The sequence below is a fragment of the Pyrus communis genome, chromosome 5 (genome assembly GCF_041283825.1).
Source record: "Pyrus communis isolate YQ-2024b chromosome 5, ASM4128382v1, whole genome shotgun sequence".
NCBI classification, from domain to species: domain Eukaryota; kingdom Viridiplantae; phylum Streptophyta; class Magnoliopsida; order Rosales; family Rosaceae; genus Pyrus; species Pyrus communis.
Genome location: NC_142569.1, coordinates 7,444,534 through 7,458,982, shown reverse-complemented (window position 1 = coordinate 7,458,982; position 14,449 = coordinate 7,444,534). Strand labels below are relative to the sequence as shown.

General features: G+C 37.4%; 1 long non-coding RNA gene and 1 pseudogene across 1 annotated transcript; both read left to right on the top strand.

The window, feature by feature from the left end:
- The first annotated feature begins 2,714 nt into the window (after positions 1–2,714).
- Positions 2,715–4,251, top strand: LOC148696657 (uncharacterized). The gene is made up of 5 exons (XR_015962453.1): positions 2,715–2,957; positions 3,063–3,128; positions 3,250–3,300; positions 3,413–3,492; positions 3,821–4,251. It is a non-coding gene; the product is annotated as an uncharacterized LOC148696657 (long non-coding RNA).
- A 6,158-nt stretch (positions 4,252–10,409) lies between these two features.
- Positions 10,410–13,567, top strand: LOC148696656 (receptor-like protein EIX2; annotated as a pseudogene).
- The last annotated feature ends 882 nt before the right edge of the window (positions 13,568–14,449 follow it).

Genomic DNA, 14,449 nt, shown 5'->3' with positions numbered 1-14,449 from the left:
CCTGTTGAGTCTAAACGGAAGATGAAAGTGCTTTTATTTTAATCTAATTCACAATTTGTGGAAATGAAGAGAAGGAAAGAGCGACGTGGGGCTGTAAAGCCGTCCTCGGAGAAAAGGGTGGTGAGATTGACACTATTTCATTGGGTAATACTAGAGAGATCAACTATTTAGATCCAATTTTATAAACTATATAATATGTTAGTTGATGATTGAATTATTACTTTTTTTCTTTTATTACAAAGGATAAGGAATAAGATTTTGATTTACTTTTCCTTTCTTTTTTTGGGTTCCGTCTTTCTATTAAAGTAGCTCATATTGTTTGCAATTGAAGTGCATTTGGTTTGCCTGCAATTTCTTTTTCCAAAAGTTTAGCAGATAACAGAGGTTTAAGGATAACACAAAAATTATCAGAGTTAGGATTAGTGAGTGGGTGGACACATGTCACATTTTTGGAGGGGCCATAGAGTGACATATGGGTATTTGGAGAGATTTTTCAATGTAATCAGAACACGAGAATGAGATAATACATCACGTGTCATTATACAAATTATAAGATATGTGTGTTAAAAATTTAATAACTTAAAAAATAAATTATCTCACCACTTATATAAAAATACGTGGTGAACAACTAGTGTTTCGGTTACAATGAAAAATTTTCTCGAGTATTAGGCTGTTGAAAATCTGGATTCTTTCCTCTCAGGGATGAAACTTAGAGAGATGTAGTCAATTTGGATTATAGAGGATTTTAATAGATTTTTTTTAGTGCTAGATTTCAAAGAACTTTAATAGACTTTATAATTCTCTATGGATTTTAGAAGATTTATATGGATTTTCATTATGATTTTTGTGGATTTATATGGATTTCTTAGAATTTTGAAAAAATTGAAAATCACACGTAGAGCTGTCGGATCATTTTTAATGAAATCATGCAGCTGTGACTCAAACAACTCCAATGTCCCAATGTGCGTTCAGTTATGGGTCTCCTCCGTCTAACCTTCCTTCATTCAGTCTAGCAGACCGACCGCAAGCCGCAAGCCGCAAGCCGCAAGCACCCTTTCAATCCCATGCTCACCATTTTCCTAAACTTCAATGCACACTCTAGCTTCCTGCCCTTCCAGTACCCACCAAGCATAACATTAGAAACCACATTTCATTAATTTCCAGCAAGCTCCACTTCCCCACAACAACAATACATATGAATCAACAAGTTCTGCACATGCAGCACAGAGTTTACCCCAAAACTAGAAAGTATAGCTATTGAAAAATAAAAATCCATGATAGATGACAATGAAGACGATGTATTCGAAGTCGACGAGGACGATGGGATGTGTTCTGAAGAGGAAGGTATAGATGAAGATGAAGGGGTTGGGAGGTTCTTTTCTGTTTGAGGGCGTGAAAAGAAATCAGATGGGGGATGGTAGGATTCTTGACAGCATTTGGTATATATATATCATCCACCTTTGAATCCATCAAAATCCATCTTCCATTCAAATCCTATCAAATCTTTTGCTTCTTGCGTATCATGTTCAGATTCTTCAATCATAGTCTACCGAATTGCAGAAGAAATTGCAGAACACCCATTCGAACCTACCCAAATCAATGTCCTGACCGAACCAATATAAGAGATTCAAACCATGGCAAATTTTCAAATTCGTTCTCAAAGAAATCATGACCAATCGCCGTGAGGTCGTCACCTGAATAGAGAAAAATAGGAATTGGGTTTTCTGGGGAGACCTTGTACTCAACCAAAGCACAAGAATCACATTGATGTCAGTTTTGATCATTGAGTGGTCAGATGTCTATAATGTAAAAAATATTTGACGAACATGAGCGGCAAGCAATCTTTGGTTGCAGGTTGCTGGGCAGAGAGGAATTCAAAGAGACGATTGAGCAAGAGTAGAAGTGGATCATGATTATATTTTTTTGGCCAAATTTTTTTCATGGTTTCTTGTGGTGACATAACATTTTCAATGTGACCCTTGTGATGAAAAGGCTTTTAATTAAACTCTCATGATAAGCTTTATTAGCAATTGAGGTCTAAATCCAAATTTTCGTTAATCTTCCGTTAAATAAACTCACATGACTATCACATAGAGGGTAAAATTCATCATTTCAATTCAAATTACATCATATTTCATGGACATCTAGTATGAGGTAAGGTTTAATGGAAATTAGATTTCATGGAAAAAAAGTTTGAATGTAAAGAGTGAAACTAAACCTGTAAAACCACGTCAATGGCTAGGAGAAGAGGTGAAAGTGATGTTGGAGAACAATTTAGAAAATAAACACATAATCAAAAATGCATTTCACACATAGGTCTCGTTTGGTACGTGGGGTGAGATGGAACATAGTGGGACAAAAGTAGTTCGTTCTACTCCGATCTACATACCAAACGTAGCACAAAATTTTTTTGTTCCATCTCATCCCATCTAGTCCCATTCTATCCCGTCTACGTACCGACGATGCCCATAGTGTCAATATGTTTTCACATGACAATATTTGTGTGGCAACAAACTTGTCGCTTCAGTTTATTTAGAGCATTTACCTTGAGCCCGAGATTTCGAGCTCGACTACTCCCTAATATGGCTTGCAAAATAATCTTTATGCGCTGTGTGGGCCTTATGGACTAGGCCTATATACCTTCACCAAAAGGCCCATTTACATATTCATTGTTTTGGGCTCTTCCTGTATTTTTGCCTTCAACTCCAAACAAAGCACCGAATCGATAGAAGAAAAATGGTGAGGAACTCAGGGGTAGCCATGGCACGGCAATTGCTCGGCAATCGCAGCGCTTCTTCATCGTCACAACCTTCCTTCCAATTCTTTCCAAACCCTGGCTTCTTCAATCCCCACAGCACCATCTCCGCCGCCCACAGCATCTCTTTCCTTCTCCAATTCCCTCCATCACTTCCCAAACCCTCACGTTCTCCAACTCCGACCTCTCTCCTCGCCCTCTGGTACTTCATATTTCTGTTATTGTTGTCGCCATTGTTCAAGGATTCAATTTTTAAATTTTGGGTTTGGGAATAGCTCAGTAACTTTAATTGTTGATTGAATTTTAGGTGCCTCTAATACTGTTGTCATTAAGTCGGAGGATGAATTTAGCACCGCAGTCAGCAAAGCTAAAGGTTTTTTTTTTTTTTTTTTTTTTTTTTGGGTTTTTTCCGGGTTTCGGAATTTTTTTTGTTTTGAGAAAACTTGTCATATTTTCATACAAATTGTCTGATTTATATATAAAATTTCATATAGATGGAGTTGTGCCAGCACTTTTCTATTTCACTGCAATGTGGCGCGGGCCTTGTAAGTTCGAAAGACGTTTTCTTTTAAGCAATGAAGTCATTGGCACGAAAATGTGGCGTAATAATGTGCTTTGAACTTATGATTGCTACTTTGGTGTGATCTTCTTGTGCAGGCAGGATCATATCTCCAATCATTGGGGAGTTGAGTGAGCAATACCCACACGTAACAACGTATAAGGTTGACATCGACGAGGTGCGCATTCGAATTGGAATTTAGTCTTCTGTAAACTTGGATCATTTTCTTTTTGGGAACCATTTTAGTTCTTTTGTGGACTACTTAAATCCCAGCTTAAGATTAAGGTCAAAACTCGGAAGAACTCTTAAGTGTTGCTAATTATGAAATCTAGTTATCCGTTACGGGTTTTAATTCCCAAGTTAGTTTTAGCAATTATTTTACTTGTGGGCTCATAGCCATCTGGCATGGAATGGTTAGCTAGTTTGAATGTAATTTCGTTTCTTTTTATTTTGGGAGCAAGAATTTTTTCATAGTTCATACCTAACCTTGTTTATTCTATCTACAGAAGGCCTTACAAACACTTTGGACGAGTTGAATATTTCCTCCGTGGTAAATGATTTGCTTTAATTTTTTTGAAGAAAATGCTCCAGTTATATAGCTTCTTTTATTCATGGCACTCGTGGGATGATCTTTTTAAGATGGTCTTTTGAATGGATTATTGCTGGTTCCATCTTAGTAATTCTATATGTTTTAACTTGGATATGGTAAAATCCAAGGTCCATTTGGTTTCTGATCTGATGAAGGTGGCTCAAGTTGTTGGTGCTAATGTTGCTCGCTTGAGAAACACTTTTGGAAGTTTGGGAAATACGACCTAGTATTGGAAAACAATATAGTCAAGTCCTAAGTTCTTGTCTTGATAACGGACAAAATGATTCGAACTTGTGACCTCGTGTAATATTATGAAAGAAAATTATTAAAACAACAATTTCTGGGTTACTGCATGTCCTGGGAGCTACAACCGCAACAACTCCGTGGTTGACGTATTATTGTAGCACATCTCATTGACTACACTTGTTGATTGATTAGGAAGATGAAATTGATACGATGGTGTTACAAATGTGCCTAATACTTTGAACACTTTAAACAAGGAAATGTCCAACTTAATGTCGACGAACAAGTCTAAAATTGTGAACTTTTATGCTTTTCCACAGAAAGAAATTATGAGATTGACTTAGAAGTAGACCTAAAATATAATTTAGCCATAAAAATATGATGGTGTTAAAATATAATTTATGTTGTAAAATCGACGATGTGTGTACAGTGGAATAAATAAAACAAGACACAAAATTTACAAGGTTCCTCTACAGTCAGTGTGACTGGAGTACGTCCTCGGGCAGCAGTGATGCTTTCATTATAATTTGGAATAATAGAAGTACAAAGATAGCTTTATGTATTATCTCCTCTCCTCTTCCTCTCTTTCTCTTCCCTCATCTCTTTTTCTCTGTACTCTGTCTACATTGATAGTAGTCGGAGTGCTCTATTTATAGAGCAACTCCGTATTATTACATTTTGAATAATTACACCACACCTTTGACAAATGATCTCCACATATCAATATTCTGCCAAGGTTTTCAATAATGTGGCAATGTTTTCAATGCTATGACAAGGTCTTCAATACTGTGGGCATTCATTACCCACTATACTTTTCAACACTCCCCCTTGGATGCCCACATATCAACATGAGTTGCCTCGTTAAGATTTGGATCTATTTTTTGGATGCTCCCCCTTGATGCGTATCTCCCCCTGATTTTAAATTATTTAGGTTGATCATTGATCCTGCTGCTTTAGTCTTTTAGCGGTGTTAGTTGCCGAATGAGGTGTTTTACTTGTTGTTAACTTTCCACAGACTTGTTCTTGAACTGGGTTGGAGGGCCTTTTGCTAGACTTCCTCCAAAGGTCTGAATTTACCTATTTCATCTGGAGCTGAATTTGATTCAAGGGTGGTGGACACTTGATCTTGAATCGGACTTGTGATTTCTTCAAAGGCCGTCTAGGCTTGATCTTGAATGAAATTGGACCATGAGGAGCTTCATGTGACAAGTGATCTTAGGCTTTGTCGGGGATGAACTGACATGTGTTTGTTGTGGTTGTCTCCACATGCTTCAATGTATCATTTTCACTTGCCTTACTTGCTCCTTTTGCAGAAGTGGTATTTTCCTTATGCAGGTTTGGCATCTTCTCTTGTAGTATTTGTCCTCTGATACAGGAGTGGAATGCAAACCTTGCATTTGAATGGACCATCACTTCTTGGTGGCAGCGAAAGTTTGAGTGGAGGTTCCGACATATTGCTTTCTCTGTCCTTGTCTTGGCAGGTAAGAACAAGGACAAAGGAAAGGACAAGGAGATTGCATGATATAAGATACTCTTGCTCTCGTCCCTGATGATATGAGATACTCTTACTCTGGTGTGACTTGTTTGTAGAGGTATTCTTAGAGAGGAAGAAAACTGAGTATTTCGAGATACTTTGTGAAAGATGCATTCTCGGAGATGAGGAAGAGTTAAATATTTTTCAGTTTTGCCTTACCATGGAGGACAGAGGTTGACATATATATGGATTTCCCAATAGCAGGTAGTAGTGATGTGCCTTTACTCTTGTCAGCAACTGTGATGTAATTAGAATAGTAAGATTCACGCGTTTTCAACTTTATCGGAGATCTTTGACAAAGTTGCACGTGATATCCAAGAGCTGAGATTGCGTCTGAGAAATGTTGACAGACGTCATGCAGGGAAATCCAGCTTTTGAAATTCGAAAATCGGTGTCTCTTCGATTTTTGAATAAGTGGTCCTGTTGCCCCTCATTTTATAGAGATATCAATTTTGTTCAGAAACACTCAGAAAATTGTTGCCTGCAGAAATTTCCCTTTCTTGCACTTCTGAGATTTTATCTGACTTCCTTTATCATTTCTGAAAATGGCTTGCCCATCTAACATTTACTTAGACTTGAGTCTCAAGATTGATACAGACGAGCAGCGTCAGGATAACATATGACGCCCATCCTTCTCATCTTCTAATGGTCCTCTTACGGTTGGGGACTCTGTGATGAAGAATAACATAACCGCTACAGTGGTAGCCAGGAATCTTCTCACTCCAAAGGATAACAGAATCCTTTCAAACTGGTCTGATGAGGCAGCCATTCAAGACTCATTGGCTCTCAGTGTTCAATGTGCGGGCTCTATAGCCAATATGGGCCAGCGCCTACTTGCTCGAACTCACCAAGTTGAATCATTAATGGCTGAGGTGGCAAGTCTTAAACAAGAGATTAGAGGGCTCAAGCATGAGAATAAAGTGTTACACATGCTTGCAAATAATTATTCTACGAGCATGAAAAGAAAGCTCGACCAACTACTAGAATCCGAAGGTCGGACTCAAAATGACAATCGGGGATTCGAGTCTTTATTCCAAAGACATCCATTGTCTTAGCTGTCTGGAGTTCCATCAAGTATTGAGACTCCAAATAATCAAGTTCTGGTGTCTCCCCCTTCTGGGGTACTTCCGAGTACTGAGGCTTCACATGAGCAACCTTTGTGAAGGTTCACTCCTATTTGTTTGTTTTAACTCATGTGTATGTAATTTCTCGGAGATAAGCTTTATTTCATTCAGTGTATTGTGTTAAATACAATAAAGCATATATTTTACTAAGATGTGGTACTTCTGGACCAAATATCAATTTATCTTTACCATCGCGAAGATAAATGATTATTCTTAGTGTCTAAATCATTTGAGTATTCAACTCATAATCTTCAATCCATATGATAATTTAATGTCATAAACATCATGGATAAGATTCGTGTTGGCATATTGTTCGATTCTGCAGTTCGAGACAATATTTCTCTCAACACTTTATAATCTTTCTTGACTCTTCAGGAGTCCCAATTTAATATCATCAACTCTTGTAAGATATTTTAGTATGTTGCAACAATACCATAATGAAAGTACTCACTAAGGCAATTTATATCATCCATTGGTATTGAGTACATATTTTATGCTTTACCCTTCCGGGGCTTTCTTCAAGCAATTTGAATCCTTCAGGGATTTTCTACATTTCATGACACATTTTCCTTTAGAATTTATACAGAGCAATTCGCTTCCATGTATATTTGAGGGATTTACTTATGGAGATATGATGTGGGCGACTCATAACCCTTCGTATATAATTCTCCATTCATATGAACTCCTTTACAACCATGTGTCATATCATGTGAGTGTATTTCAAGATATTACAAATGCCCATATGTAACCTTCTAGGTTCAACATCCTTTGGCTATTTGTATTGTATCCAAGTATATAGGTCTATTTTTCCACGTTCTTACAAAATTGTAATGGAATTGCCTTTTTCCATTTTTGGCCCATAATTTTGTTGATGGAAAAAGAACGGGACTCAATATCACCACAGCTCATTGATGAATTTAGTAGCTACTTGTAAAAACCAAAATTACCATTGGTTATCATCAATCTGTGATCTCATATTCTCATGTACATGCGCATGCATAAAAGCTTTTTATTTCTTTTGGGATATCCATTGCCTCTTCAAGGGCATTACACTATCTCTTCCACGATAGTCGTAATTTAGAGAATGTGGATCATAACCTCCTCTTAAGCGTTATAGAGCTTGGATTTTAATCTTCACTTCGGGAGAAAAAAAAACTCGTAAATGCAATAGGCACATAGATAACACATAGATAACACAACCAAAAACTCGTAAATGTATAATGTTTGGCTGGTTCCCAAACATGAGTTGTACTGAGAAGTATTGATGGTTGTCAACAGGTCTCAACCAAATCAATAATGCATCATGTAAAATGACATGTCCCATGTAGAAAATTTGGCAATTTCATTTTCATCAGCAGAACGCGGATAATCAATTTCATCCGCTTAATAAATGCTTCTGCTAAACCATTTTTGAGTATGGATATAAGGAACTTCTGGTCCTTATTTAATAGTATGTAGACTGAGACTCTTATAGCTTTTATTGCAATTAAGTTGAGGCACTTTGGCTCTTCAAACTTAAGGTACTTATCAAGGAACTTCATGTCCTGATCTTGAGGATCAAGGGACTTCATGCCCGATCCTTTTGTTTGATGGAACTTCAGGTCCAATCATTTTTATTTGATGAGGATCAAGAAACTGCATGTTTTGATCTGATCAAGGAACTTCAGGTCCTGTATATACTTATTGTAACAAAAACAAGTACAATAAATAAATTAAAGCAATAGACGGTAATTCCAGCCATAATGAATAAATTGCATTTAAGTAAATAAAGCTTGTGACAAGGGCTTTAATTCAGCACCATTCACATAAATCAAAACTTAAAACAGTAGGCGGTAAAACCGTCCATGATAAATAAATTACTTTAAAGTAAATAGAACTTGTGAAAGGGTTTTAAACCAACACCAATTCACATAAATAACAAGAAGTATCATACCTCCTTTTATTATTTTTCTTTCTTTTTCCAGCACTTATTCAAACCTTATTATTGTTACTTTTCTTATTTCTGCAGCATGATGTCATGCACCAACAGAAACCATTTATATTATGTTGACCAAATGGTGTCATGCACCATTCAAATCCATTATATATATATATATATATATATATATATATATATATATATTTTTTTTTTTTTTTCTTATGTTGCAATCAACATCCCTTTTTTTCTTCTTCACATGTGCCTTGCCATTCCATCAATCCCCCTTTTCTATTATTTTTTTACCTTCTCTGTCTCTGCCAGTCTCGAAACACAAGGCCAGCTGGGTAGTTATGGAGGTTGCCCAAGTTCAATTCAATCCAAAAGGCTACTAGAGACTGTCGTTGTTCTTGCATGATCCAGGGAACATGGCATCGTTAAACAAGAACCTCCTTACAGAGACATAGATGACAGTGGGGTTGACGAAGGCACAAGAGAGGGAGGCCTGTGTGGATTCATTCCTGCCATCACCACCTCAAACAACCAAGTATTCATGGGAGTTCTCAAGATCCGTCGAAAACAACGTGATCTGGGTTTCCAAGTCTGATAAGATTCTTCTGGATCTCTGGAAACCAGTTGTCAAGTACGAGTTTTCTCATCTCGTGACGACTTCAGGTCGTAAATTTCAATTATCACCGGAATTCGGTGGGGCGCTTCTGGCGCAGTGGGAGAGACGAAAAATGGACATACCTTTTATTCTGTGAGATTTTAGATGACGGAGGTGATAGGTAGATAGTGCTTCACCGGATTTATGGTGTTGTGCTTTCCACTGACATGAGAGCTTCTCGTGCTCATAACGTGTTGTAAAATCGACGATGTGTGTACAGTGGAATAAATAAAACAAGACACAAAATTTACGAGGTTCCTCTACAGTCAGTGTGACTGGAGTACGTCCTCGGGCAGCAATGATGCTTTCATTATAATTTGGAATAAGAGGAGTACAAAGATAACTTTATGTATTCTCTCCTCTCCTCTTCCTCTCTTTCTCTTCCCTCATCTCTTTTTCTCTGTACTCTGTCTACATTGATAGTAGTCGGAGTGCTCCATTTATAGAGCAACTCCGTATTATTACATTTTGAATAATTACACCACACCTTTGACAAATGATCTCCACATATCAATATTCTGCCAAGGTTTTCAATAATGTGGCAATGTTTTCAATGCTATGACAAGGTCTTCAATACTGTGGGCATTCATTACCCACTATACTTTTCAACAATTTAGCCATAAAAAATCCAAACACATCATAATTTTTTTTTATCATTTTTATTCCCTAATATTAACGAACGAGATTATTCAAACGTGTTTGATACTTTGAACACTTTGAACAGGGAAATGTCTAAAATTGTGAACTTATATACTTTTCCGTAGAAGGAAATTATGAGATTGACTTGGAACTTAGAAGTTGACTTAAAAGTAGGCAGGAGCATTTGTGTCCTTGTCAAGTAGTCCCCCTCCCCACTCGATCTCTCCTTCCTTGCAATTTCATGGTGTGAATACGAATGTAAACGCATGACACTCAATCGAGTTGATGCACGCTGCGTAGCACTACTTTCTTTTAAGCTCTCATTGCTCTGTTATATATGAGTTAGAGCTCACTTGTTGTGTTCATCTGCAACCAACTGGGGAATATATATACTGATTTCTCCTATGGATACCTTGCTTGCAAACACCTTCTTCAATCCCCTCAATATTTCTCTCTCTTTTCTCATTTTGCTTTTGGCATCCACGTATCTACCCATTGTCATAATCTGCTTGGGTGATATCGGAGTTCCAAGCACCAGCACTGTGAAACCATTATGCATTGAGGAAGAAAGGCGAGCACTTGTCAGCTTTAAACAACATTTTGCTGATCTTTCTGGTAGGCTTTCTTCTTGGGTGGGTCATGATTGCTGTCAATGGGAAGGAATTTCATGCAACAACAGCACCGGCCATGTTGTGAAGATGGACCTCCAGAATCCGTATCCAGATTCCCATTCTGATGCCAAGTGGGACGAGTCGGCTTATGAAAGGTCTTGCTTGGGAGGTAAGATAAATGCTTCTTTGTTGAGCTTGAAACATTTAAAATACCTGGACCTCAGCTGTAATGAGTTTCAGGGCATTCGCATTCCGATGTTCTTTGGGGAGCTTAAAAGTTTGCAATAACTCAATCTCTCATTTGCATCATTTGGGGGAGAGATTCCCCCCTCTCTTGGTAACCTGTCAAGCCTGAATATTCTTGATCTCGAGATGAATTCCCACTTGCCTTCCAGAAACTTGACTTGGCTTTCTCACCTCTCTTCCCTAAAATACCTTAATCTCAATTACGTGGACCTTAGCCGCATATGAGCCAGTTGGGCATATGATATTAACACGCTTCCTTCATTGTTAGAGTTACACTTATCTTCGTGTCAAATTGAAAGCATTCCACTCTCACTCCAAAGGATTAACTTGACTTCACTTTTGATCCTTGATGTGTCGGATAACATTATTAAATGTTCTTCATTTCCCAATTGGGTTTTTAATCTTAGCAGCCTCATGACACTTGATCTATCGTGGAATAATTTCAGTTGTCCTTTTCCAAATGAATTTGCAAACTTCAAATCTCTAGAACACCTTGATTTATCTCGAACAGGCTTAAAAGGTCAAATTCCGAAAGTCGTTGGAAATTTGTGCAAGCTAAAGGTCTTAAGCCTTTCTGACAACAAGTTTGATGGTGGGGGGATTGAAGAGTTTTGGAGGAGCGTCTCAAATTGTCCAAATAATTCATTAGAGTCGCTAGATTTGTCTAATTGTGATCTGGAAAGCCAATTGCTGGCCTCCATAGGAATGTTAAAGAGTTTGCAGAATCTCAACCTTCGTGGAAACTCTTTGGTGGGCTCAATTCCAGATTCCATCGGAAACTTGTCATCCTTGAAATCATTGTACCTCTATTCTAATAAGATGAATGGCTCCATTCCAAAAAGTTTGGGACAACTCTATGAGCTAGTTCACCTTGATCTGTCTTATAATTCATGGGAAGGTACTCTAATGGAAGTCCATTTCAGAAACCTCACGAGATTACAAGATTTTCAAGTAAGAATTCGAGTCACAGACCCACCCATGTCCCTCATTTTTGACGTGGCTTCTGTTTGGGTTCCTCCTTTCAAGCTCCAGTTAATTGGGATCATAAACTGTCGGGTAGGTCCTGGTTTTTGGGTATGGCTTCAATCTCAAACTGAACTGATTGACATCACTTTTAGTGGTATTGGAATCTCTGAGGATTCGATACTAGAGGAATGGTTGTTGAAGATGTCTTCCCAACTCAAATATTTGGATTTATCTAACAACCAATTACGTGGGAACTTTCCATCCCGTTTGAAATTTCCAAATTTAAAGAGTATTGATTTGAGTCATAATCAGTTGGAGGGCCCATTCCCACTTTGGCGGTTCCCAAATGTCTATACCCTTTATCTTGAAAGAAATCTATTCTCCGGGCCAATTCCCTCCAATATTGACCAAATGATGCCCAATTTGGAAATTTTGTCTCTTTTTGAGAATCATTTGAATGGCACTATTCCTCCCTCTATCTGCAACATGCAACACTTGGGATACTTGTCCATAAGGAGCAATCAATTTTTTGGGGAATTCCCTCATGCATGGAGTGTGGGGAGTTATATGAAGTTTCTAGATGTTGGTCACAACAATCTCTCTGGTAATATTCCCACTTCATTGGGGGTATTAAGTTCACTGGAAGTATTAAAGCTTAACAACAATAATTTTGGTGGTGAAATTCCTGATTCCTTGCAAAATTGTTCTGGTTTGAAGAGTCTGGATCTTGGACACAACAAGTTATTTGGGAACATACCTCTATGGATAGGAGGATCAAATGTATCCTTGTTGTATAGGCTACAATTACGATCCAACGTTTTTACAAGACATATTCCCCAGCAACTGTGCAATCTTCGGAATATTCACATCCTCGATCTTAGTCACAACAGCCTTTCAGGTACTATTCCCAAGTGTTTGGATAATTTAACTTTGCTGGTCAACAATAATTCTAATGCCTTTGGTATTGGTTCTGAGCAATCGACACTGACACTAAAAGGAGCAGAGTTTGTATACAACAAGACTCTACAACTTGTAAAGAGCATTGATCTTTCATCAAATAATTTATAAGGTGAGATTCCTAAAGAAATAAGCAACCTCATCCTGTTGGGCACCTTGAATTTGTCCATTAATCAATTGACTGGAAAGATCCCCTCCAAGATCGGAAACTTGCATTTGCTCGAAACTCTTGATTTCTTGCAGGACATATTCCTCAAAGCTTGTCATCTTTAACCTCTTTGTCCCACTTGAGCATCTTTAACCTCTTTGTCCCACTTGAGCTTGTCCTATAACAACTTGACTGGAAGAATTCCTTCTGGAAGCCAGCTTCAAACACTCAATGATTTGTCCATTTATATGAACAATCCATCGCTATGTGGCATTCCTCTCTCAACTAATTGCCCTGAAGATGACACTTTCCCAACTAAGGATGCAAATGACAGGAATGAAGATGGAAATCATGATAAGTTGTGGTTCTATGTCAGCGTGGTACTTGGTTTCATAGTAGGTTTTTGGGGCATTTGCGGCACATTGATCTTAAAGACATCGTGGAGATATGCCTATTTTCAATTCTATGACAACATCAAAGATAAGGTAGCACTAACAATTGCATTGAAAGTGGCTTGTTTCAAAAGAATTTTTTCTAGAGTTTGATAGTACTAAGTATATGTGATGTTTTCCCCTTTCTACGTTGTCTTTTTGGTACTTGCAATTTATGTAAGAAATAAAGTAATTGTATCCATCTTTCAATAGATGTTTCCACAAGTAACTTTATGTATTCTTATTTTCTCATGTGTAAAAACCTGGAATTAATAAAAACTAATGTTTTTTTATTTCTACTAATTATCGATAGCATAATACAAAATATGTACATGGCTGTCATCCATTCAATGTTCACTACAAGAAAATGTGTTATAGGGTACCATTTCTTATCGGTGGTTTTGTAAACCCATGTGTCAATATTGTCTAATTTTAGTGTCTTTAACCTTTCTAACACTGTCATTGGTGTCAACTATAAAAATTTTGACACCAAAGTCATATTGTTTTGTTTTTCAATTAGGACTGATTTTCTTGTTTTTTTTTTTTTTTTTTTTTTTTTTTTAAGTTTTTCTCTCCCATTTTTCTGTAAAAAATAGTTCAATATTCATTTAGTACTACTATTCCACAGATATTTTCACATCCGTATAAATATGAGCCAAATGAAGGTACTTATGTTAGTGTGCTTTCTTCCTGTACTAATTTGGATGGGTTGGGATCTATTTATTAGAGAAAGCAAATCCATAGGGCATGTTATTTGGAATGAGATTGAATTGAATGCGTTTTTGGGGACTGCGTTGGTGGATCTTTACAAGAAGACTGGTTGTTTGGATAGCACTGGATACGTGTTCTAGCAAATGGTAGTTAAAAAAATGTGTATTTGGAATGCGATGATTTCTGCACTTTCTTTGAGAATGAGGGTTTGGACTTGTTTGAAAAAATGAAGATCGAGAGGTTGCCGTCGAGTTGCGTTGTGTTATAAGGGGTTGGGTGGTTGTTAGGTTGAGTGCTTTTTTTAGTTTACTTCTTTCAATTTCTGCAAAATAGTAGAATATGTAAAGGACATTT